At 46.0% G+C, this 27,774-nt stretch overlaps 1 protein-coding gene and 1 pseudogene across 1 annotated transcript in view; one reads left to right on the top strand and one right to left on the bottom strand.

The window, feature by feature from the left end:
- The window catches only part of LOC142108568 (uncharacterized), a 131,821-nt pseudogene extending 105,615 nt beyond the window's left edge, over nt 1-26,206 (top strand).
- The window catches only part of LOC142108562 (uncharacterized), a 365,380-nt gene that overhangs the window by 226,874 nt on the left and 110,732 nt on the right, over nt 1-27,774 (bottom strand).

Genomic DNA, 27,774 nt, shown 5'->3' with positions numbered 1-27,774 from the left:
AATGTAAAACCAGGTGTGAGTGAGACAAATACTTATTATATGGTAAATAACAACCAGAAAATATTGGTGTTATATAATCACTGACTACCGATATCTATCAGGGTTTCAGGTCAAATAATATATTATGTAGTTTTCCTTGAAGAGACAAGATACTTAGTTATTATAAGATCACTACCATCTGCATAAAACTCTATTTTAGGAGGAGAGAAATGGTTCACACAAGTACAGCAGACTATCAATAGCTGTAGTGGGGCAGCATGGTGGCTTAGTGGTTAGCACTTCAGCCTCACAGCACTGGGGTCATGAGTTCGATTCCTGACCATGGCCTTATCTGTGTAGAGTTTGTATGTTCTCCCCGTGTTTGCGTGGGTTTCCTCCCGGTGCTCCGGTTTCCTCCCACACTCCAAAAACATACTGGAAGGTTAATTGGCTGCTATTAAAATTGACCCTAGTGTGTGTGTGTGTGTGTGTGTGTGTGTGTGTGTATATTAGGGAATTTAGACTGTAAGTTCCAACGGGGCAGGGACTGATGTGAATGAGTTCTCTGAACAGCGCTGCGGAATTAGTGGCGCTATACAAATAAATGATGATGATGATGATGCAAACCAGATCTATTTAATCCCGAGTACTCTTAAGAGAAAGAAAGTGATTGAAATAAAAGCATTATTATAAACTCAAATAGTGACAATAACACTGCAATCTGCTTTAATTGCATTTTATTAACACATTTTACTATTTCTGGATCTTATTTGGCTGGTTTTAATAAAGTTACTTACACAAAAACAAATGAAAATCATTTTAAAGCATAACAATAACTTAATATTGTTTTATTAAATAGTATCAGTGCATCACAATTTGCTTTCATTATTTACATAATGTATAGAACAGAAGAGAAAGAAAAAAGTTCTCTCTAAACAGGGGCTCTTCACTGTTCTTTATTAATAAATGTATAAAATCATAATCCTTTATTAAACATCTAAAACTGTAATTACACACAAAACCATATAGAGGCGAAATGTTAAAAACTAATAGAAAGTGATTAGTAGGAAAAGTAAGTGATTAAAAAGGTGTAAGTAACACATCCTGAGGAAGCTAGTAATTATGTTCTATTCTCTCCCAGAGATATCTCTGTTGTGACTATTGCACTCTGAAAATTATACTGCTGTGAAGTCGAGGTTAATATTGTGTCAGTATCTTCACTGGAGTGTTAATTATGGTATCAGGAATTATAATATAATAATATAGATAATAATATAGATCTATCAATATCAAGGCTTAATTGCCTTGCATTAATTCCTAGAAATTACTCCCTTCGTAGGCGTAACATTTTTAATTAAACAGAAAGTTAATTAAGGTCCATATGTTTTTTCCAGGACATACTGTGTCCACACCTATTCTCTTGGACATTCACAGCATTTGTTCGTAGCTACATATATATATATATATCGAGGATCCGATCCTTATTTTCTTATGTAGCATTTTTCTCTGTTAATAACAATAATTTTAACAGAGATACATTGTCCCTTATGATCAGATATCTCAAATTAAGTCTCAGAAATACTATTCTTAATGACCATATATAATAAATGATTTTAAAGATTATCCTCTCGGGAGTTATATATTCGCTTAATACTAAGATAATTAGACAAGAACGTTCTCTGTCCCCCGTCTATGGATTACCTTGCAGGTCAGATTCTATCTCCATGCTGTGATTTAATTTTATAGTAATTCTACCTGCCACGAATTTCGAGTAATTACACAATAACTAGGGGGATGAGTAGTAAATGTAAAAATGGTTATATATTCACCTATTACTATTACTGAAGTGGGACAGTAATATATTCACTTCGTACTTTCCTAACAGGGGATAATTGAGCACATGCGTCTTTAATTTCCCCGTCTGGTAGACGAACAGGCAATTAAGATCTTATCTCCAAACTACCACATTTATGTTGGGCGATTATATCTCTGCCTGTCACACATTTTATACAATATTGTTATACATAATAAGGGAAACTCGATCACAATTGTGATATATTCTCTCACTATTATCTCTGCAATAAGGTGATTATACATAAGTATTTTTTATCCTCCGTCCAGGCTTTAATACTGTGGCACAGATACTATCTACATCTGGTCCATTAATGCTGTTACTGCCATTGCTACGATTATTCCATTACAGGGACAATTATTCTTCAATAAGGATTCATGAACATACAAACATTACTTTCCTTAGGACGGCAGTGTTGAAGGTACACTGCCGTCTACTATGACACGCGTTTTGCCTACGGCTTTTTCAATGCCACCCAGAGGAACAGGGTCTTACAATTAAGGGGGGTAATCAGTCAGCCCGGAGCATGGGGTTTGTGTGGGCGGTGTAGGCAGGTGTGACTGTCGGTAATTTTCTAGATGGCTATAAAGGGGAGTAGAGAAAATGGGGGAGTAGAGAAAATGGGGGAGGAGAGGTGGGTTATAGCGGGAGGGGACAGAGGCAAGAGGGAATTCTTGTTGGGTGTGGGGGCGTCTCCAGCACTAGACAACCTATGTGTTAGTGGTACTTGGTGAGGGGGTGGTTGGGTAGGAGGTGATAGTAGGGGGGATGTGGGGTAATGGGGGTAGAAGGAGGGGGATGGGGGCTAGTCTCCAGCACTAGACAAGCTATGTGTTAGTGGCACTTGGTGAGGGAGGTGGTTGGGTAGGAGGTGATAGTAGGGGGATGTGGGGTAATGGGGGTAGAAGGAGGGGATGAGGGCTAGTCTCCAGCACTAGACAAGCTATGTGTTAGTGGCACTTGGTGAGGGGTGGTTAGGTAGGAGGTGATAGTAAGGGGATGTGAGGTAATGGGGGTAGAAGGAGGGGGATGGGGACTAGTCCCCAGCACTAGACAACCTATGTGTTAGTGGTACTTGGTGAGGGGGTGGTTGGGTAGGAGGTGATAGTAGGGGGGATGTGGGGTAATGAGGGTAGAAGGAGGGAATGGGGGCTAGTCTCCAGCACTAGACAAGCTATGTGTTAGTGGCACTTGGTGAGGGGGTGGTTGGGTAGAAGGTGATAGTAGGGGGATGTGAGGTAATGGGGGGGTAGAAGGAGGGGGATGGGGGCTAGTCTCCAGCACTAGACCAGTTATGTGTCAGTGGCACTTGGTGAGGGGTTGTTGGGTAGGAGGTGATAGTAGGGGGATGTGGGGTAATGGGGGTAGAAGGAGAGGGATGGGGGCTAGTCTCCAGCACTAGACCAGTTATGTGTCAGTGGCACTTGGTGAGGGGTGGTTGGGTAGAAGGTGATAGTAGGGGGATGTGAGGTAATGGGGATAGAAGGAGGGGGATGAGGGCTAGTCTCCAGCACTAGACAAGCTATGTGTTAGTGGCACTTGGTGAGGGGTGGGTGGGTAGCAGGTGATAGTAGGGGGATGTGGGGTAATGGAGGTAGAAGGAGGGGATGGGGGCTAGTCTCCAGCACTAGACAAGCTATGTGTTAGTGGCACTTGGTGAGGGGTGGTTGGGTAGGAGGTGATAGTAGGGGGATGTGGGGTAATGGTGGTAGAAGGAGGCGGATGGGGGCTAGTCTCCAGTACTAGACAAGCTATGTGTTAGTGGCACTTGGTGAGGGGTGTTTGGGTAGGAGGTGATAGTAGGGGAATGTGGGGTGATGGGGGTAGAAGGAGGGGGATGGGGGCTAGTCTCCAGCACTAGACAAGCTATGTGTTAGTAGCACTTGGTGAGGGGGTGGTTGGGTAGGAGGTGATAGTAGAGGGATGTAGGGGTAATGGGGGTAGAAGGAGGGGGATAGGGGATAGTCTCCAGCACTAGACAAGCTATGTGTTAGTGGCACTTGGTGAGGGGGTGGTTGGGTAGGAGGTGATAGTAGGGGGATGTGAGGTAATGGGGGTAGTCTCCAGCACTAGACAAGCTATGTGTTAGGGGCACTTGGTGAGGGGTGGTTGGGTAGCAGGTGATAGTAGGGGGATGTGGGGGTAATGGGGGTAGAAGGAGGGGATGGGGGCTAGTCTCCAGCACTAGACAAGCTATGTGTTAGGGGCACTTGGTGAGGGGGTGGTTGGGTAGGAGGTGATAGTAGGGGGATGTGGGGTAATGGTGGTAGAAGGAGGGGGATGGGGGCTAGTCTCAAGCACTAGACAAGCTATGTGTTACTGGCACTTGGTGAGGGGGTGGTTGGGTAGGAGGTGATAGTAGGGGGGATGTGGGGTAATGGGGGTAGAAGGAGGGGGATGGGGGCTAGTCTCCAGCACTAGACAAGCTATGTGTTAGTGGCACTTGGTGAGGGGTGGTTGGGTAGGAGGTGATAGTAGGGGGATGTGAGGTAATGGGGTAGAAGGAGAGGATGGGGGCTAGTCTCCAGCACTAGACAAGCTATGTGTTAGTGGCACTTGGTGAAGGGGTGGTTGGTTAGGAGGTGATAGTAGGGGGATGTGGGGTAATGGGGGTAGAAGGAGGGGGATGGGGGCTAGTCTCCAGCACTAGACAAGCTATGTGTTAGTGGCACTTGGTGAGGGGTGGTTGGGTAGGAGGTGATAGTAGGGGGATGTGAGGTAATGGGGGTAGAAGGAGGGGGTTGGGGGCTAGTCTCCAGCACTAGACAAGCTATGTGTAAGTGGCACTTGGTGAGGGGTGGTTGGGTAGGAGGTGATAGTAGGGGATGTGGGGTAATGGGGGTAGAAGGAGGGGGTTGGGGGCTAGTCATGGTGTGTGAGCCCCTCTGTGGTGTATGGGGTGTAGCTGGTCTGGGTATTAAGTCTCTCACAGCTCTACCATTATAATAACCAGCTCTGCTATTACTAACAGCCTTCTGCTGACTGCAGCACAATGAGGATTATGTAGCAGCTGATGTGAGAGCTCAGCCGCATGTATGAAGCCCTGATGGCCGGGAGGCTGCACATAAACATGGGGGAACTCTATGGGGTGTAGTTCCCGCTGTCTGATAGATAATTATAGGGAGATATTACCTCAGCCTTGTATAAGGCCCAGATGTAGCGATCCAGGTTCTAAGATGGCGTCTGAGAGATCATATGGCTACGCCCCATGTGTAGCGTAGATGGTTGTTAGGGGCGGAGATATATCTGTAAGACCAATAGTGTGTGAGAGACTAAGGGAAAATGGCCGGCGCTGTCCTACATTGAGGACAATAAAGGAAAAGAAGAAGGAATGGGCGACAGGGGGTGGAAGAAGCTGGAATTTTATGGGAGAGAGATGAGGGGGAGCTCTGTAGTTTTAACAATGTAATCGCTGGTAAAATAAAACTTACAAAGGTGTTTATTGTCCTCTATTCAGTAAAGCGGCGGCCATTACCCCGTAGTCTACCAGACTCAGCATTGATGGTAAAGCTATAGAAACAGTGACGCTACACAGGGGGCGTGGTCACATGATATGGGTGAACCTAGTGACGCTTCTCGGCAGGCGGTGCGATGTGACGTCATGACGTCAGCCGCGTAGTGATTGGCTCAGGATATCAGAGTCTGAGCGCTAGAAGGTGACTATTCCTGTAGTCTGTTTACATGTTATATATTCATCACTGTCCTGTTACTGTACCATGGGGGTGATACAGATGTCCTGTTACTGTACCATGGGGGTGATACAGATGTCCTGTTACTGTACCATGGGGGTGATACAGATGTCCTGTTACTGTACCATGGGGGGTGATACAGATGTCCTGTTACTGTACCATGGGGGGTGATACAGATGTCCTGTTACTGTACCATGGGGGTGATACAGATGTCCTGTTACTGTACCATGGGGGTGATACAGATGTCCTGTTACTGTACCATGGGGGGTGATACAGATGTCCTGTTACTGTACCATGGGGGTGATACAGATGTCCTGTTACTGTACCATGGGGGTGATACAGATGTCCTGTTACTGTACCATGGGGGTGATACAGATGTCCTGTTACTGTACCATGGGGGTGATACAGATGTCCTGTTACTGTACCATGGGGGTGATACAGATGTCCTGTTACTGTACCATGGGGGTGATACAGATGTCCTGTTACTGTACCATGGGGGTGATACAGATGTCCTGTTACTGTACCATGGGGGTGATACAGATGTCCTGTTACTGTACCATGGGGGGTGATACAGATGTCCTGTTACTGTACCATGGGGGTGATACAGATGTCCTGTTACTGTACCATGGGGGTGATACAGATGTCCTGTTACTGTACCATGGGGGGTGATACAGATGTCCTGTTACTGTACCATGGGGGTGATACAGATGTCCTGTTACTGTACCATGGGGGTGATACAGATGTCCTGTTACTGTACCATGGAGGTGATACAGATGTCCTGTTACTGTACCATGGGGTGATACAGATGTCCTGTTACTGTACCATGGGGGGTGATACAGATGTCCTGTTACTGTACCATGGGGGGTGATACAGATGTCATGTTACTGTACCATGGGGGTGATACAGATGTCCTGTTACTGTACCATGGGGGTGATACAGATGTCCTGTTACTGTACCATGGGGGGTGATACAGATGTCCTGTTACTGTACCATGGGGGTGATACAGATGTCCTGTTACTGTACCATGGGGGTGATACAGATGTCCTGTTACTGTACCATGGGGGGTGATACAGATGTCCTGTTACTGTACCATGGGGGTGATACATATGTCCTGTTACTGTACCATGGGGGTGATACAGATGTCCTGTTACTGTACCATGGGGGTGATACAGATGTCCTGTTACTGTACCATGGGGGTGATACAGATGTCCTGTTACTGTACCATGGGGGGTGATACAGATGTCCTGTTACTGTACCATGGGGGTGATACATATGTCCTGTTACTGTACCATGGGGGTGATACAGATGTCCTGTTACTGTACCATGGGGGGTGATACAGATGTCCTGTTACTGTACCATGGGGGGTGATACAGATGTCCTGTTACTGTACCATGGGGGTGATACAGATGTCCTGTTACTGTACCATGGGGGTGATACAGATGTCCTGCTACTGTACCATGGGGGGTGATACAGATGTCCTGTTACTGTACCATGGGGTGATACAGATGTCCTGTTACTGTACCATGGGGGTGATACAGATGTCCTGTTACTGTACCATGGGGGGGGGGGGGTGCTACAGATGTCCTGTTACTGTACCATGGGGGGGGTGCTACAGATGTCCTGTTACTGTACCATGGGGGGGGGGGGTGCTACAGATGTCCTGTTACTGTACCATGGGGGTGATACAGATGTCCTGTTACTGTACCATGGGGGTAATACAGATGTCCTTTTACTGTACCATGGGGGGTGATACAGATGTCCTGTTACTGTACCATGGGGGGTGATACAGATGTCCTGTTACTGTACCATGGGGGTGATACAGATGTCCTGTTACTGTACCATGGGGGTGATACAGATGTCCTGTTACTGTACCATGGGGGTGATACAGATGTCCTGTTACTGTACCATGGAGGTGATACAGATGTCCTGTTACTGTACCATGGAGGTGATACAGATGTCCTGTTACTGTACCATGGGGGTGATACAGATGTCCTGTTACTGTACCATGGGGGTGATACAGATGTCCTGTTACTGTACCATGGGGGTGATACAGATGTCCTGTTACTGTACCATGGGGGGTGATACAGATGTCCTGTTACTGTACCATGGGGGGGTGATACAGATGTCCTGTTACTGTACCATGGGGGTGATACAGATGTCCTGTTACTGTACCATGGGGGTGATACAGATGTCCTGTTACTGTACCATGGGGGGTGATACAGATGTCCTGTTACTGTACCATGGGGGGTGATACAGATGTCCTGTTACTGTACCATGGGGGGTGATACAGATGTCCTGTTACTGTACCATGGGGGGGTGATACAGATGTCCTGTTACTGTACCATGGGGTGATACAGATGTCCTGTTACTGTACCATGGGGGGTGATACAGATGTCCTGTTACTGTACCATGGGGGTGATACAGATGTCCTGTTACTGTACCATGGGGGTGATACAGATGTCCTGTTACTGTACCATGGGGGTGATACAGATGTCCTGTTACTGTACCATGGGGGGTGATACAGATGTCCTGTTACTGTACCATGGGGGGGGTGATACAGATGTCCTGTTACTGTACCATGGGGGGGGTGATACAGATGTCCTGTTACTGTACCATGGGGTGATACAGATGTCCTGTTACTGTACCATGGGGGTGATACAGATGTCCTGTTACTGTACCATGGGGGGGTGATACAGATGTCCTGTTACTGTACCATGGGGGTGATACAGATGTCCTGTTACTGTACAATGGGGGGTGATACAGATGTCCTGTTACTGTACAATGGGGGGTGATACAGATGTCCTGTTACTGTACCATGGGGGTGATACAGATGTCCTGTTACTGTACCATGGGGGTGATACAGATGTCCTGTTACTGTACCATGGGGGTGATACAGATGTCCTGTTACTGTACAATGGGGGGTGATACAGATGTCCTGTTACTGTACCATGGGGGTGATACAGATGTCCTGTTACTGTACCATGGGGGTGATACATATGTCCTGTTACTGTACCATGGGGGTGATACAGATGTCCTGTTACTGTACCATGGGGGGTGATACAGATGTCTTGTTACTGTGCCATGGGATGATTATACAGTAACACCAGGGTTTGTGTCTGGATGATGACTGTGTCATTGTGTATTTCAGTTTCCTATAAAGTATGAGGAGAGGGAGAATTTAGAAGGGCACAAAGGTTTAGGACGTAAGGATGGAGAATCACCGGATCCTCACATCACTGGGTAAGAGGAGATTTTAATTTATTGTAAAAGGAGAGAGCAATTTTGAGGGCAACCTGGATACATATAAACAATGTACTCAGTCACTGTGTGTTTCCTCTACAGATGGATCTAGTACCAGCAATACACCAGAGAGTTATCTCCACCCACTTTATTCACAGGACTGTAAACAGGAACATCCCATTATCCCACAAGAGTATCAGGTAGATATGATCTGTAAAAAAGCTGTGTGGATCTTATACACTAATATTATTTTTCATATAATTTTATTAAATGAGTGTAACAGGATGGACCGCCTATGTCACCCTGTCTGTTGTTCCTGGGAAACGGCTGGGCTTACTTTGCCACCATTCCCTTTCGTCATCTCATATGCGCCCTCTTGCCGTAGTAGGAGGGGCTTACAAATGCTGCCACCACTGGACTCCTTTACCGGCATCCAGAACCGGGTTTCTTTTGGGTAACTGACGCTGCTAGTGTACCCGGGCTGTTGGATCAGGGGTCAGGGTTGCTGTGGATGGATTCTCCCTGGCCTATCACACTGCCCAGAATTGCTGGGTAGCGGGCAGAACAGTGCTGCTGGGAAGCTGGGTCGAAACCTCAGACAGCCTGGAATGGATTAGATTTTGGGTCTAATCTCTAGGCCACAGGATAGAGAAGTTTCCAAACAGGTCTTTTTAAGCAAGTAATGTTTATTTGCTCACACTGGTTGACGGTACCAGAGAACAGGTCAGATGAAGCAAGAAGAACAATTTTCAAAATTTCAGTGGTTATACAGATATGAACACAGCCTCACAGGTAAGCCAGCCTCCTGAGGTCTGAGCTGTTTTTAGAATAAGGATGCAACTTGTTTACCCAAATATGGATTTCCATGCAATACAAAGCTAACAATATTTACGCCTATCTGTGATATCCTAAAACTTGCTGTGATTTCCTGCATCTTATTTTGGGCACAGAGGACATCTGACAGCAAGTCTAATTACCCCTTCCTGCCTTCAGGTGCTGGATCCTCACACTTCAAAAGGTCTAATTAACATGAGATTAACATGGGTCCTTTCTTCAGATACTTGTAGAATACACATTTCCTCCACTTGAGAATTCTCAAAGAAAGTTACAAAACCCCAAACAAGTCATTTACCTACCAAAATACACAAACACCTTTCTCAACAAAGGCTTATTGTATTAGATATATACCTTAAGAAATAATGCATTTCCTCTAGCAAAGTTACAAACCCAAACAATGACACTTCCATACAAAACACATCCCAATGTAACAAGATAAGTGCATTTCAAATTATACATTGGTGCCTGCACCTCTGATTGCAATACATTTCTACAATAAATTATTTCTACATGATCCAGCCACAAATAAGTTATTTATAAGTGATCCAGTCACAATGAGATGTTATTAATTAGAATATTTTTATTATTTTGTGGGCTATTTAGGATGACGTCCTGAGTGATATTAAAGCAGAAAATATAGAAGGAGAGGAAGAGTCGTATGTGAGGGGTGATCAGCAGTGTAAGGAGGAGGAAATCCCTACAGATATCAGCACAGGTGAGTAATAAACACTTATTACAGAAGAGTCACATATTCTGCTTATATAAACAATGTTATCAGTCACTGTGTGTTTCCTACAGATGGATCCAGTAAGAGAAATACCCCAGAGAGATATCTCCGTCCTCTTCACTCCCAAGATTGTACACAGGAAAATTCCAGTATCCCACATGAGTATCAGGTAGATTTTAGGGTCTCTCCGAATTCCAAAATTACTTTTCATTATGTGATCTGTAAAAATGCTGTGTAGATCTTATACACTGATATTATTATGTTTCATATAATGTTATTAAATCAGATATTATTAATTAGAATATTTTTATTATTTTGTGGGCTATTCAGGATGACGTCCTGACTGATATTAAAGCAGAAAATATACAAGGAGAGGAAGAGACGTATGTGAGGGGTGATCAGCAGTGTAAGGAGGAGGAAATCCCTACAGATATCAGCACAGGTGAGTAATAAACACTTATTACAGAAGAGTCACATATTCTGCTTATTCAGTCACTAAAACAATCATTTATTCTACACCCTCCTCTGTCAGTACAAACTAATGAGGAAAATGTATCTGTCCAGTGGGAGAGTCAGGAGCCATCAGCCCCTATTAGACTCCTGTTCTCCTCCTCACATCATATCATTGTGTGCTACCAGCCCAGAGATCTGACCAGTCTCCTCCTCACATCATATCATTGTGTGCTACCAGCCCAGAGATCTGACCAGTCTCCTCCTCACATCATATCATTGTGTGCTACCAGCCCAGAGATCTGACCAGTCTCCTCCTCACATCATATCATTGTGTGCTACCAGCCCAGAGATCTGACCAGTCTCCTCCTCACATCATATCATTGTGTGCTACCAGCCCAGAGATCTGACCAGTCTCCTCCTCACATCATATCACTGTGTGCTACCAGCCCAGAGATCTGACCAGTCTCCTCCTCGCATCATATCACTGTGTGCTACCAGCCCAGAGATCTGACCAGTCTCCTCCTCACATCATATCATTGTGTGCTACCAGCCCAGAGATCTGACCAGTCTCCTCCTCACATCATATCATTGTGTGCTACCAGCCCAGAGATCTGACCAGTCTCCTCCTCACATCATATCACTGTGTGCTACCAGCCTAGAGATCTGACCAGTCTCATCACATCATATCATTGTGTGCTACCAGCCCAGAGATCTGACCAGTCTCCTCCTCACATCATATCACTGTGTGCTACCAGCCCAGAGATCTGACCAGTCTCCTCCTCACATCATATCATTGTGTGCTACCAGCCCAGAGATCTGACCAGTCTCCTCCTCACATCATATCACTGTGTGCTACCAGCCCAGAGATCTGACTAGTCTCCTCCTCACATCATATCATTGTGTGCTACCAGCCCAGAGATCTGACCAGTCTCCTCCTCACATCATATCACTGTGTGCTACCAGCCCAGAGATCTGACCAGTCTCCTCCTCACATCATATCATTGTGTGCTACCAGCCCAAAGATCTGACCAGTCTCCTCCTCACATCATATCATTGTGTGCTACCAGCCCAGAGATCTGACCAGTCTCCTCCTCACATCATATCATTGTGTGCTACCAGCCCAGAGATCTGACCAGTCTCCTCCTCACATCATATCACTGTGTGCTACCAGCCCAGAGATCTGACCAGTCTCCTCACATCATATCATTGTGTGCTACCAGCCCAGAGATCTGATCAGTCTCCTCCTCACATCATATCATTGTGTGCTACCAGCCCAGAGATCTGACCAGTCTCCTCCTCACATCATATCACTGTGTGCTACCAGCCCAGAGATCTGACCAGTCTCCTCACATCATATCATTGTGTGCTACCAGCCCAGAGATCTGACCAGTCTCCTCCTCACATCATATCACTGTGTGCTACCAGCCCAGAGATCTGACCAGTCTCCTCCTCACATCATATCATTGTGTGCTACCAGCCCAGAGATCTGACCAGTCTCCTCCTCACATCATATCACTGTGTGCTACCAGCCCAGAGATCTGACCAGTCTCCTCCTCACATCATATCACTGTGTGCTACCAGCCCAGAGATCTGACCAGTCTCCTCCTCACATCATATCACTGTGTGCTACCAGCCCAGAGATCTGACCAGTCTCCTCCTCACATCATATCACTGTGTGCTACCAGCCCAGAGATCTGACCAGTCTCCTCCTCACATCATATCATTGTGTGCTACCAGCCCAGAGATCTGACCAGTCTCCTCCTCACATCATATCACTGTGTGCTACCAACCCAGAGATCTGACCAGTCTCCTCCTCACATCCTATCACTGTGTGCTACCAGCCCAGAGATCTGTACAGTCTCCTCCTCACTGTTATGATTTGCCTTGTTTTCCTGTGTGCATATTACCCTGCAGTACCTGTGATCCTCCAGAGGTGCTGTTGTTTGGCCTTTCCTATCAGGGGTTAACCAGCACTGCTTGTTAATCATCCACACCTGTCTGTGGCCTATATATGCCTGCATTTTCCTGTATCCTTTGCTGGTCATTGAAGTTCCTAGCCTGCTCATGTGGCTCTGTTCCTGGATAACCTGCATGTGTCTCTGTTCCTGGTTTCAGTTAAGTTATTGGCTGCATTTCTTTATCATTTACTGTTGTCTGCCAAGATCTGGAAATCCATTGTTTCATTCAGCTTGAACTGTTTACTGTTTATTTTGCCTACCCTGGACTATACCTTTACTGCAATAAACAGTTTAAACGTTTATGTCATGTGTCTGGCTCCATGGCTGTAATCAAGGAATTGGTTTTGAACAGAACCATAACAGAATGACCAGCCTAAAAGAAAGCCTTGGAGTCATGTGGAAAAAACCTGCTTCAGATTTCTTCTGGAACTCTCATTGCAATTAATTTCATTTGTTTTCTCCCTGCAAACATGTCTGCTCTACAAATGACTGAACAGCCTCTGCTTCAGTGTCTACAAATGGACATAATTCTGTTACGCTCTCAGCTGGCTCAATTTTCCGCTATACTTTTGGACCCACTCAGGAGACTATCAGAATCTGTTTCTCTGAAATCCAATACCGTTGATTTGCTTTAGCCAACTCTGTCTGCTGCTGAATCTGTGCTGCCAGCACCTCTTAATAGTACTATGACAAATTTGCATTTAACTAACAACTACAGTGTAACAAATGCCCGGTTCACAGGTGGTCCACGCCCCCACCTGACCGAAGCGGAGCGACGGCGTAGAATAACCAACAAACTGTGTCTCTACTGTGCAAGTAATATACACTTCTTACAAGCCTGTCCTCTCCGCAGACCACGACCATCTTCTGTTGTTACTTCTCCGCATTCTGGATTTGTTTTCACTTCACCTATTCTGCTCCCTGGGATGAGACCCAATCTGCCAACCCCAGTTACCAGCTCGGAGGCGCCAGCTCCAGCCGCCTGTCCCGAGGCGCCAGCTCCTGCCGCCTGTCCCGAGGCGCCAGCTCCTGCCGCCTGTCCCGAGGCGCCAGCTCCTGCCGCCTGTCCCGAGGCGCCAGCTCCTGCCGCCTGTCCCGAGGCGCCAGCTCCAGCCGCCTGTCCCGAGGCGCCAGCTCCAGCCGCTTGTCCCGATGCGCCAGCCCCAGTCTCCTGTCCCGAGGTGCCAGCCTCCGTCTCCTGTCCCGAGGCGCCAGCCTCCGTCTCCTCTTCCGAGGCGCCAGCCTCCGTCTCCTCTTCCGAGGCGCCAGCCTCCGTCTCCTCTTCCGAGGCGCCAGCCTCCGTCTCCTCTTCCGAGGCGCCAGCCTCCGTCTCCTCTTCCGAGGCGCCAGCCTCCGTCTCCTCTTCCGAGGCGCCAGCCTCCGCCTCATGTTCCGAGGCGCCAGCCTCCGCCTCCTGTTCCGAGGCGCCAGCCTCCGCCTCCTGTTCCGAGGCGCCAGCCTCCGCCTCCTGTTCCGAGGCGCCAGCCTCCGCCTCCAGCTCCGAGGCGCCATCATCCGCCTCCAGCTCCGAGGCGCCATCATCCGCCTCCAGCTCCGAGGCGCCATCATCCGCCTCCAGCTCCGAGGCGCCATCATCCGCCTCCAGCTTGGAGCCTTCTGCCACTGTGTCCGGTCCCGAGTCTCCCGCAGCCTCTGCACCCGAGTCTCCTGTTACCGTGCTGTCCAGTTCCCAGTCTTCAGCCGGTGCCTTCAGTTCCGAGTCTTCAGCAGCTGTCTTTGTGCCTGAGCTCCAATCTGCTCCAGAGGGGGTGCTGCCCTTCCAGTCTACTCCAGAGGGGTTGCTGCCCTTCCAGTCTGCTCCAGAGGGGGCGCTGCTCTTCCAGTCTGCTCCAGAGGGGGCGCTGCCCTTCCAGTCTGCTCCAGAGGGGGCGCTGCCCTTCCAGTCTGCTCCAGAGTGGGCGCTGCCCTTCCAGTCTGCTCCAGATTGGGCGCTGCCCTTCCAGTCTGCTCCAGAGGGGGCGCTGCCCTTCCAGTCTGCTCCAGAGGGGGCTCTGCCCTTCCAGAGAGGGCCCTGTCCCTCCAGTCTGCTCCAGAGAGGGCCCCGTCCCTCCAGTCTGCTCCAGAGAGGGCCCCGTCCCTCCAGTCTGCTCCAGAGAGGGCCCCGTCCCTCCAGTCTGCTCCAGAGAGGGCCCCGTCCCTCCAGTCTGCTCCAGAGAGGGCCCCGTCCCTCCAGTCTGCTCCAGAGAGGGCCCCGTCCCTCCAGTCTGCTCCAGAGAGGGCCCCGTCCCTCCAGTCTGCTCCAGAGAGGGCCCCGTCGCGCCAGTCTGCTCCAGAGAGGGCCCCGTCGCGCCAGTCTGCTCCAGAGAGGGCCCCGTCGCGCCAGTCTGCTCCAGAGAGGGCCCCGTCGCGCCAGTCTGCTCCAGAGAGGGCCCCGTCGCGCCAGTCTGCTCCAGAGAGGGCCCCGTCGCGCCAGTCTGCTCCAGAGAGGGCCCCGTCGCGCCAGTCTGCTCCAGAGAGGGCCCCGTCGCGCCAGTCTGCTCCAGAGAGGGCCCCGTCGCGCCAGTCTGCTCCAGAGAGGGCCCCGTCCCGCCAGTCTGCTCCAGAGAGGGCCCCGTCCCGCCAGCCTGCTCCAGAGAGGGCCCCGTCGCGCCAGCCTGCTCCAGAGAGGGCCCCGTCGCGCCAGCCTGCTCCAGAGAGGGCCCCGTCGCGCCAGCCTGCTCCAGAGAGGGCCCCGTCGCGCCAGCCTGCTCCAGAGAGGGCCCCGTCGCGCCAGCCTGCTCCAGAGAGGGCCCCGTCGCGCCAGCCTGCTCCAGAGAGGGCCCCGTCGCGCCAGCCTGCTCCAGAGAGGGCCCCGTCGCGCCAGCCTGCTCCAGAGAGGGCCCCGTCGCGCCAGCCTGCTCCAGAGAGGGCCCCGTCGCGCCAGCCTGCTCCAGAGAGGGCCCCGTCGCGCCAGCCTGCTCCAGAGAGGGCCCCGTCGCGCCAGCCTGCTCCAGAGAGGGCCCCGTCGCGCCAGCCTGCTCCAGAGAGGGCCCCGTCGCGCCAGCCTGCTCCAGAGAGGGCCCCGTCGCGCCAGCCTGCTCCAGAGAGGGCCCCGTCGCGCCAGCCTGCTCCAGAGAGGGCCCCGTCGCGCCAGCCTGCTCCAGAGAGGGCCCCGTCGCGCCAGCCTGCTCCAGAGAGGGCCCCGTCGCGCCAGCCTGCTCCAGAGAGGGCCCCGTCGCGCCAGCCTGCTCCAGAGAGGGCCCCGTCGCGCCAGCCTGCTCCAGAGAGGGCCCCGTCGCGCCAGCCTGCTCCAGAGAGGGCCCCGTCGCGCCAGCCTGCTCCAGAGAGGGCCCCGTCCCTCCAGTCTGCTCCAGTCCATGCGGTTCAGCCCGAGTTGCCAGTCCATGCGGTTCAGCCCGAGTTGCCAGTCCATGCGGTTCAGCCCGAGTTGCCAGTCCATGCGGTTCAGCCCGAGTTGCCACTCTATGCGGTTCAGCCCGAGTTACCACTTGGTGCTGTCTGCTCTGCGGCTCCTCACAGTGCTGTCTGCTCTGCGGCTTCTCACAGTGCTGTCTGCTCTGCGGCTCCTCACAGTGCTGTCTGCTCTGCGGCTCCTCACAGTGCTGTCTGCTCTGCGGCTCTTCACAGTGCTGTCCAGTCCGAGTGGTGTGCTTAGTCTGGGCAATCCGTCCAATGTGCCCAGCTTGCCGTCCCAGTGGGGGAATCCTGCTCTGCCGTTCCAGTGGGGGAATCCTGCTCTGCCGTCCCAGTGGGGGAATCCTGCTCTGCCGTCCCAGTCGGGGACTCCTGCTCTGCCGTCCCAGTCGGGGACTCCTGCTCTGCCGTCCCAGTGAGGTATTCTCCAGAGACTGCTGCTCAAGTTGAGGACTCCCCAGAGTTTCCTAGTGAGCCAGAATGCCCAGATGCCTCTTCCAAGTCATCAGATCCTCCTCCAGTCTTCTTTGATGGAGACATCAAACAGTTTATCTCTGTTCTTCAGCTTTCCATGAAACAATTTCAAGACTCTCCAGATTACTTTGTCAACCAATTTAACCAAGTGGGTTCTATAATCATGAGTTTTAGAGGGGAGCCACAGACCTGGGCCTTCTCCCTTCTAAATTCCAATAACCCCATTATCCATAATACCATGGACTTTGTTAACGCTGTGTGCAAAAAGTACTCTCCATCAACAGTTGAGTTTCCTGGTCATAGTTTTTCTGTTTCCATTCCGGCCTGTGTTTCAGCTCCTATGCTTATTCACAAATCATCGATGTCCGTTGCTTCCGTTGGTCAACCTATATCTTCAAAAAATAAAAAGAACAGTCACAAACAAACCTTGGTTACCGGCTTCATGGGCATTTCACCATCTTCTCATAAAATTAACAATCCTGTTCCGACTATAGAATGGGACTCAGACTCTGAGTCTGAGATTGATACATCTAGAGACTTGGTCGATGAACTTGACAATTCTTGTTGTGCTTTTGAAGAATTGGGCGTTGTCTGCACTCCATTGCGGAAGGACTCCATTATGTCTCCTAGAAAATCCCAGAAGAAGAGAAAGCAGAAGAAGAGAAAAGCCTGAAAGACTTTTTATGGAGCGTCTGGAATTCGCTCCTGTAAGGGGGGGATAATGTTATGATTTGCCTTGTTTTCCTGTGTCCATATTACCCTGCAGTACCTGATCCTCCAGAGGTGCTGTTGTTTGGCCTTTCCTATCAGGGGTTAACCAGCACTGCTTGTTAATCATCAACACCTGTCTGTGGCCTATATATGCCTGCATTTTCCTGTATCCTTTGCTGGTCATTGAAGTTCCTAGCCTGCTCATGTGGCTCTGTTCCTGTATTACCTACACGTGTCTCTGTTCCTGGTTTCAGTTAAGTTATTGGCTGCATTTCTTTATCATTTACTGTTGTCTGCCAAGATCTGGAAATCCATTGTTTCATTCAGCTTGAACGGTTTACTGTTTATTTTGCCTACCCTGGACTATACCTTTACTGCAATAAACAGTTTAAACGTTTATATCATGTGTCTGGCTCCATGGCTGTAATCAAGGAATTGGTTTTGAACAGAACACTCACATCATATCATTGTGTGCTACCAGCCCAGAGATCTGACCAGTCTCTTCCTCACATCATATCATTGTCTGCTCCAGAGGGGGCGCTGCCCTTCTAGTCTGCTCCAGAGGGGGCGCTGCCCTTCCAGTCTGCTCCAGAGAGGGCCCTGTCCCTCCAGTCTGCTTCTATTGGTGGGTGGGAATATTATTAATTTTGTTTATGAAAGATTGAGTTTGAGTTGGCGAGAGGACATCCAAGACGAAATGTCAGAAATTGAGTCAGTAACGCAAGACAACACAGATGGTGAGAAATCAGGAGAGGATAGATAAATTTGTGTATCATTTGCATAGAGATGATACTGAAATCCAAAGGAGCTTATTAGTTTTCCAAGAGAAGTTGTGTAGATAGATAATAGCAGAGGACCTAGGACTGAGCCTTGTGGTACTCCAACTGATAAAGGATGCGGAGTGGAGGTTGTACCAGAGAAATTAACACTAACAGAGCGATTAGATAGGTAGGAAAACCAGGATAGGACAGTGTCTTAAAGACCTAGGGATTGTAGTGTTTTGATGAGGAGAGAGTGGTCAGCTGTGTGAAATGCTGCACAGAGATCCAGGAGAATTAGTAGAGAGTAATGATCAAATCATTGACAACCTTGGTCAGCGCAGTCTCTGGAGTGTTGAGAGCGAAAGTCTGACTGAAGAGGATCCAATAGGTTGTTTGAGGAAAGGAAGCGTGTGAGGTGAGCGTAGGTAATTCTCTCGAGAAGTTTGGAGGGGCATGGGAGCTGAGAGATGTGACAGTAATTTGAGAGAGAGTTTGGATCAGAATTTTCTTTTTCAGAATAGGAGTACTACGTGCTTGAATAGTGATGGAAAGATAGAAGTAGAGAGAGATAAATTAGATTTAGTTAGAGGTGAAATGAGCACAGGAGACATGGACCTACCAATTTGTGAGGGTATGGGATCGAGAGGACAGGAGGTAGAGTAGGTAGAGAGGGTGTCAGAGGGTGCTGGGAAGGAATTTAGGTGATTGCTAGTCGAGGGAGATGATACCATTTCAAGTTGGATCTTATGTCCTTGAAATAGGAAGCAAAATCCTAGGAACTGATTGTAGTCTGAGGGTTTGGTGTGGGAGGATTGAGAAGAGATTTAAATGTGTTACAAAGGCATTTGGGTTTAGAAGCCTGAGCATGGATGAGAGATTGTAAGTATGTTTGTTTAGCAGTGTCCAGAGCATTTCGATAGAAGTGGTAGATGGCAGTATATGTGATGAAATCATTAGAGGTACAAGATTTACGCCAGTGACATTCTGCTTTACGAGAAAGGTTGTGTAGATTTTGTGTTACTTTATTGTGCCATGGTTGACAATGAAGTCTATGTGGAGTATGAAGAGTCGCTGGAGCCACTTGATCAAGGGCAGTTGCTAGGATATGGTGAAAATGAGGAACTGCCATATCAGGGGAGTAGAATGTATAAATTGGGGAGAGAAGGTGTTGGAGAGAGGTGGAAAACTGTGGAACATCAATATAGTTAATATTCCTGTGGGTATGAGGAGGCTTGGAAGAGTTTCACAGCAAGGAGGTTAAAGAACTGGGAGTGAGCGAGTAACTAATCTATAATATAAATGCCTAGTGGCGTGTGTTAGTCTGTCTGTGTGTGTGTGTGGAAAAAATAAAACCAAGCTGCAGCGCCACCTGCTGGGCGGAGTTATACACTGACCTACTAAATTCTTAGTGTGTGTGGAAAAGAAAATTCAGAAAGGGCTGAAATTTGGTATACTAAGATGTTTTTAATTTGTTAATTTAATTTGTTAATTGTTAAAAGTGTTTATAAAGATTTAAAAAAAATATATATATATTTCTTGAAGGAGAAGTGACAGTTGGGAGTGGTTGGTGGTTGCCGGGGGTGACAGTGGGGAGTGGTTGCCGGGGGTGACAGAGCGAGAGGAGTTTGATACTCAGGACCGCTGAGAGAGATCCCTGTGTCTGGATAGACATCTGGATAGATGTGGTGATGAAAATGAAGGATGAGGTGATGGAGAAGAATTATGAGGTGGTGACATGTGGACAAAACCACGTTAAATAAGGGTGCTTGCGTCGGGAAGTAACGCTCTTCCCCTGAGGAGGCCTGGGCATGACAAGAACCTTTTTAACACCTTAAGTAGCTTGATTTGACTAGAATGCATGAGTATCATGCACGGGTTAACTTGTAAGGTGATGATCCGAGAGGGGTAAAGGAATGTTAAGGAAATTAGAAACTGAGCATAGTCTAGAGAAATCAAGATCAAGACAGTGGCCATCCTGATGAGTAGCCGATCCAATCCACTGGCAGAGGTCAAGTGAAGAGGTTAGAGAGAGAAGTTTTGAAGCAGCAGTGGAACGTGGATTAGCAATAGGGATGTTGAAATCACCCATTATGATGGTGGGGATATCAGAAGATAAGAAGTGAGGGAGTCATGCACAGTAATGTTCAAGAAATTGTTAGTGTGGTCCAGGGGGGTGATAGATCACAGCAACATGCATAGAGAATGGGTTAAAAATCCTAACAGTGTGTACTTCAAAAGATGTGAACGTGAGTGACGGGACATTTGGTAGAACTGTGAATGTGCACTGTGGGGAGAGAAGTAGTCCAACCCCACCTCCTTGTCTGCCTCCAGGTCTGGGGGTGTGGGTGAAATGGAGACCACCATGTGAAAGGGCTGCAGGTGAGGCAGTATCTGATTGCATGAGCCATGTTTCTGTTATTGCCAGAAGGTTGAGGTTGTTTGAGAGGAAGAGATTGTGTATCGAGGTAAGTTTGTTGTAAACAGAGGGCACAATTAAACGACTTTGGAAGAGATGGGAGACAGGTGATGCGTTTCAGGTTTGTCGGATTTCGGTAGTGTGCAGATACATATTTGTGGGAGAAGTGTGGGGGACCTGGATTAGGTGATATATCACCAGCTAATAAAAGCAGGGAGGAGGAAAGATAGGAAATATGATTGTAAGATATGTGTCCTTTTAGTTTCTGGCGACAGGGTGAGGCTGTTATAACTATTGAATTTAAATAGGACAACAGTTCATGAGTGTTCACTAGAGGTGAGTGAAGTAATGAAGGGGCAATGTGGACAAAAGTGTGTGTTGCATGAAGGGTGAAGGATGATATAGTCCTAAAGATAATGGAAAGGAGAGCAAGAAAAATAATTTGGCAAACATTGGAATTTAAGAGTAAAATAGCGCAAAATGAGGAAATTAAAATAATTACCTAACAATGCCCTACTTCCCACCTCCACGGAGGCCAAGGACCATTTTCAGACACAGTGGGAAGCAGATTTGGGAACATCTCTAGATCCAGAGGAATGGTCAGACATCTATGACTGGACAGCACGTTGTTCCATAAATGTCCGTATCAAAGAAAACGCCAATAAATTGCTGCATAGATGGTACTACGTTCCCTCTAGGCTCCATATTATATACCCTCAAACAAGTCCAACATGTTGGAGAGACTGTGGCCACATTGGCACCTTCATACACACATGGTGGGACTGCCCCAAATTGCGCCCGTTCTGGACAGAAGTTCTCGCATTAGCAACAGCTATTCTCGATACTCCTGTGCCCTCCGATCCTAAGCATGTATTAATGCCTCTACCTCTCCCAGACCTTCCAACACAAACCCATAAGCTTCTTCGGCATATAATCAGCGCAGCTACCTGTCAAATAGCTGCCCACTGGAAGAACCCCACACCTCCAACGCTTCAAATGGTCTGTTGTCGGATCTGGCACACTTATCAGATGGAACACATCACCAGCGTGCTTAAGGGCTCCTCTGTGTCCTTCAACTAAGTCTGGTCTCCCTGGGCTTCATATTACAACCAACCCCTGCTTCAATTCTAGTTGAGCCCGATTCGTTACTGGAAATACCAGATTGAACTGTTATCTTCTTCTAAAAACATAAAAGCGTGAATTCCTCATCCCTTCCCCTAACCCTCCCAATCTGTTCTCCCCCCCCCTCCATCTTGCCTTGTACCACCCCCTTATCCCCTCTTCTTTATCTTCTCCCCCTTATTTGTATAATTTAAAACAACATCTTCATAGTACCATGCTGATATGAAGCTGAATTTGTATTGTAAAAGTTCTGTGAGAGAGTGTTATACATACTGTTCAATTTATATGTGCATTTGTCATCTCACTAATGTACCTTTCAAGAATTTTTCTATTTTGTAATACTGTTCAAGATAAGATATTACTAATAAAACGTATTTAAAAATAAATAAATAGCCTAGTTATAATGTCCTGTGCAATCAGAGAAGTAGCAGAATAAGGTTGCAGCAGATGTCATTTAATTCTAGATGTCTTCAATGTTTGTTCAACTGTCTAGTTTAACTGTATTTTCTAAGCAATTTAATGAGTAAGACATTACCCATTATCTTCCCTGTGTAATAATCCATGAATATCTGATCCATAATTAGTTGTATAATAAAGCTGGGTACACAGTACAGAAAATATCTCCCGATTAGAGATCTGAAGATTATGCCAACGATTGAAAGTACCATTGAGCATGCTGATTAATGTGTACACACCTACACGACTTACCTTCCGATCTATGATGTTAATCTGTCATAACCATCTGCTGAAATGATTGTGACTGTACATTCTATAGAGATCCATCGACACTGCTGTTTGTGAGTGCATTCAGCCTTCCAAATTTGCCCGACATCGTTCCATCGTTGGTGGGCAAATTTTAGACAGTTTTTAAAATCAAATCAAATGATACAATGTTTTTTGCTACAATAAAACATGATTGTGGGAGTGTACACAGTAATGTGATGTCGGCCCTAACAGTCGTTTATCTTGTAATCCGACCGATAATTGGGTGAAAAACCTGTAGTGTGTACCCAGCTTAACACTGTAATACTAATGCAAAATACCAGATTATCACACACGCCATATCACAACATACACATCACACAAACTCCACTTTCTGGCAGATATGCAAATACAACCACACAACCTGTCTTGCATATCATCTCTCCTCCAATCGTTGCACTTCTACTGCTGATCTGTCTCTATACCATTCTTTGACCTTCTGCTTTTTTAAACTTAGGCAACAGAAAAATCTGTGCTCTGCTCCATTCTCCTACAATATCCTGAATCTCTTCTCTGCTCTGTGTAAGGATATGAGACCTAAGATTAGTATAAACCCATGGCCCGGATGTACTGATAATTTAACTCCCGTCCGCTCTGCTTTCGAGGCCCCAGTGTTTGCGTATGAGGGCAGTGTCTAGTTGGACAATGTCACTGGCTAATGAAGCTTCCTGTTCTATGATGCTAGCTGGGCAGTGTGTATACCTGGGAAGTGTTACTCGCCAAAGTCTGTATTTTGGCTGGAGTTGTCTAATGTGGCTATGCCTGCTTGTCAATCTGAATGAGCCCATGCAATGTTCGTAATGTGGTTTTATAATTGTAACAAAGGGTTTTTAGTTTAAATGAAAACATCTTGAACTTGCCTCATAGTATGAAAATGTGGGGCATTATAATCTATACATTTATTTTATCTCCAGCAGATGAATGCAAACGCAGGAATATCTCGGAGGGACAACTTCTTTTATCTACAGATTTTGTAATAGAAGATAACAAAAACATCATACAAGATGCTCCTGGAGAGAACCCCATTACCCTAAATATACATCCAATACTTCACAGAGCAGATAAATCATCTGATCCCTCTAAGCATGAGGAATGTTCTACTGCAAACAGAGATATTTTTACAAATAGTACAGTTCATCCAAATGATACAATCTTTCCATGTTCTGAGTGTGGGAAATGTTTTACATGGAAATCACAACTTATTATACATCAGAGAACTCACACAGGTGAGAAACCATTTCCATGTTCTGAGTGCGGAAAATGTTTTGCACGGAAATCACAACTTATCACTCATCAGAGAACTCACACAGGTGAAAAACCATTTTCATGTTCTGAATGTGGGAAATGTTTTAAACGGAAATCAAGTCATATTATACATCAGAGAACTCACACAGGGGAGAAATCATTTCCATGTTCTGAGTGCGGAAAATGTTTTGCACGGAAATCAAAACTTATCACTCATCAGAGAACTCACATAGGTGAAAAAACATTTTCATGTTTTGAATGTGGGAAATGTTTTGAATGGATATCAAAACTTATCAGACATCAGAGAACTCACGCAGATGAGAAACCAGTTGCATGCTCTCAATGTGGGAAATGGTTTACACAAATATCAGATCTTGTTAAACATCAACGAACTCACACAGGTGAGAAACCATTTCCATGTTCTGAATGTGGGAAATGTTTTACACAGAAATCAGGTCTTATAAGACATCAGAGAACTCACACAGGTGTGAAACCATTTCCATGTTCTGAGTGCGGGAAATGTTTTACACAGAAATCACAACTTATTATACATCAGAGAACTCACACAGGTGAGAAACCATTTCCATGTTCTGAGTGTGGAAAATGTTTTGCATGGAAAAAAAAACTTATCACTCATCAGAGAACTCACACAGGTGAAAAACCATTTTCATGTTCTGAATGTGGGAAATGTTTTGCACTGAAATCAGGTCTTATAAGACATCAGAGAACTCACACAGGTGTGAAACCGTTTCCATGTTCTGAGTGCAGGAAATGTTTTGCACAGAAATCAGATCTTATCACACATCAGAGAATTCACACAGGTGAGAAACCATTTCCATGTTCTGAGTGCGAAAAATGTTTTGCATGCAAATCAGAACTTATCACTCATCAGAGAACTCACACAGGTGAAAAACCATTTTCCTGTTCTGAATGTGGGAAATGTTTTGCACGGAAATTAAGTCTTATAGGACATCAGAGAACTCACACAAGTGAGAAACCATTTCCATGTGCTAAGTGCGGGAACTGTTTTGCACGGAAATCAAGTCTTATAAGACATCAGAGAACTCACAAGTGAGAAACCATTTCCATGTGCTGAATGTGGGAACTGTTTTGCACGGAAATCAGGTCTTATAGGACATCAGAGAAGTCGCACAAATGTGAAGCCTTTTCTATGTACTGAATGAGGAAAATAGTTTACAAACAAACAAGATCTTGTTGAATACCAGAAAATTGACATCGTACAAAAGCAATTGAACAAGAAACGAGGAGCAACCGTGCTCTTAATATTAAAAAATAATTTTATTTTATTAATGTAAATTACAATGTCCTTATACATATATATATATTTATTTACATAGTTTATACTCAGGGAAAGTTGGATTGGAACAGATTACTCGTGTGGAACTATTTTTTCTATTAGATATTGTCCACGGTAATAACGAGACCTCCTTGTTGTTAAATAGGGTACTGAGTAATATATAATTTTGGCAATGAGTTGGAGGTATAATGTGGGATCTAGACACTGTACAGTATGTTTATTCATACTCTGACTCTCTAATTGAAGGTGTGGGAAGGTTTATATAATTAGTTCTCTAATCTGTTATTTTCTCACTGGGGATTGATTATAAAGCTTCAACAGTGTGGTCCCACATTGTAAATGCAATTTTGTGATGCCAAGCAAATATTTTTATACATATTCTCTTATTTATATGGTATGCCCATGGCTAAGTGGGTCAAGATGTGTCTGCAGTGGTGCAAAACTTTGCTTCATCCTATGGTAAGGGCTGAGGGCATTTGGACTTTACTTGCTGAATGTGGTTTAGGTGCACATTCACCAGCATGTGAATAATTAGAGTTTGTTTTGCAGGGTGAGATGTTTCAATGAGGTTTAAAGTAGGGATGGGAAACATTTTATGTTTCATTGGAAGCATCTGTTAGATGGTTCCGATGTTTAACTCTGCAATGGTGAGGAGCCAATGCTTCCTCACCATCGGTAGATTCTCCTTTGATGTTTTCTGATGCTTACCGATGGTAGTTTCTTATTTGTCTTTTTAATTACACTGTGGTGCTTTGCACTAACTGCTGACTGGCTCTCTCTGTCTATCACAACTAAAGATAGTCTGACCAAATACACACTGAACTGGCTGCTGCTGCTGCTGGGGTGGTGGCTGACAGTGAAAGACACTCTGGTCAGCCAATCAGCAGCAGCACATAGGACAGCCCCACCCCTGGCTCACTACCACTGGTGCTGCTCTCAGTGAGTCACTGGTTGCAGGGCTGGCTGGTTACAGGTGCTCCGCCAGAGAAAGTAAAGGAGAACCCACTAAGATCCTGGAGGCTGGTGGAACAAACATTCCCAAATCTGGGCAAAGTAGCGAGAAAATATTTGAGAACTGGTCACTTGGTTCCTTCAGAACGCCTATTCTCTGGTGAAATTAAAAAGTAAAACTAGCAATAGGATAAAGGGGAAGCTACATTCAAATTTATGATTTCTACAGAACGCGGATGAGAGAGTTTTTCCAATATTCTCCTCCCATATTCAATTTTTTTCCCCCTCTGTGTTTGGTTCCCTCAGTGTGATGCCCATCATTAATCTACCCAATAAAATACCCCGATATTGCAAAAAACAACAAACTACCAGTTTCAATGTATGTTGTAGTGTATGTAGAGTTTTAGTTATTTTATATGTTCAATTTATTAACCTGTTGCTACTGTTGCAAGTCTAGTTTTAAAGAAATAAATAGCCCTGTCAGTGAGCAGTAGTACCAGTGAGCTGTTTCATTTAGTTCTACTAGTTATTGTTAATGCTTTATGTTGTTTTTTGCGCAATAACAAGTTTGCTTTAACCCAAAACATGTTTTACTTCTAAAAAAAAATGCACACATCTTCATAATTTTTGCATCGTTTGTGTGTATTTGTATATATATAATATAAACACACTGTAAGCCTAGATTTAGATAAGCATAAGGATTATTTCAGAAGTTTATTAGTGTATTATATGTTTAAGTAGCCAGTTTACTTAAAAAAAATAAAAAAATAGAAACACCGGTTGTCATCGGTTAACATCGATTCTACATCTAATGTTAAGGACTAAACAATGTTTTGTAATCAATGTTTAAAACATACAACCAATGTTTTCAAACACACAAATGCGATCTGTAGTAAATACAGTCTCGATTTGTCCCCTCACTCATACTTTATGACATAAGTGAGCTTCATTTTGAAGAAGAAAATAATAAAAGTTGACTTTAATGAAGAGAGTGGTCTTAAGAATATTTTGAGTCGTAGGTTTTACACATTCATCCATGCACGTATATGTCTTAGGTCACAGAAGATTGCACACTTTGACAATGACAAAGTTCCCAGATGTGGAATGTGGGTATATATGTTCTAGGGCAATAAATAGCAGTATCTGTGTAATATTATATGCTCTGTGGGGCTGCATGTTTTCCAGTTGGTAAATTACCTCCAGTGGATCCAGCAATTCTCTGGTTGGGTTTCCTGATAATAACGTTACTGTAAATGGATTCCTCATGTACTTTCAGCAGCTGGATGTCTTGTACCATCTAGATAGTAAGAACCTCTCTCGTCTTCTCTTTGGACGTCATTCAGGAAGTTAAGGACATTTCCTTAATAGACATATTGATGGCTCCTTTCATTTACTTGTTGGACAAACTACTTGGTGTTATGATGTCACAGGATACAGGAAACTGATGACATGTAACAATTTCCTGAGGAGATATATATTTACTATTATACATATTTGCTATACAGTGGTTCATGTTTGATTAAGGAGTTGTTGGCCCTATGCGGTTTTTCCAGAGATCTGACATGGATGGAGACTGTTTGGTACAGATTTAGAAATACAGACACCATATATAACCAAGAGGACATTTCTAATGTTATTAAAAACATACAAAATAACAAGGTGAATGAGGGTCTTAATAGTTAAAATCACCATCGCACTCAGCTGTGGGTTACGTCACACAGACACATATCTCACCGGAGTGTACGGTGACTGTTCCTTTACTACAGCTGTGAAGTATTAAATGTAGGATGGTTCTTCTAACAATTACAGAGAGAGATATTTTGTGGGCTGTAACAACATCTATGAGAATACATCCTATTTATTATATGACAAACAATAAAGTGAAAATGGTGCTGTGACCGGTC

The sequence above is a fragment of the Mixophyes fleayi genome, chromosome 12 (assembly GCF_038048845.1).
Source record: "Mixophyes fleayi isolate aMixFle1 chromosome 12, aMixFle1.hap1, whole genome shotgun sequence".
Lineage (NCBI taxonomy): Eukaryota > Metazoa > Chordata > Amphibia > Anura > Limnodynastidae > Mixophyes > Mixophyes fleayi.
Note: the sequence above shows the minus strand (reverse complement) of the source record. Positions and strands in the feature narration are given on the sequence as shown.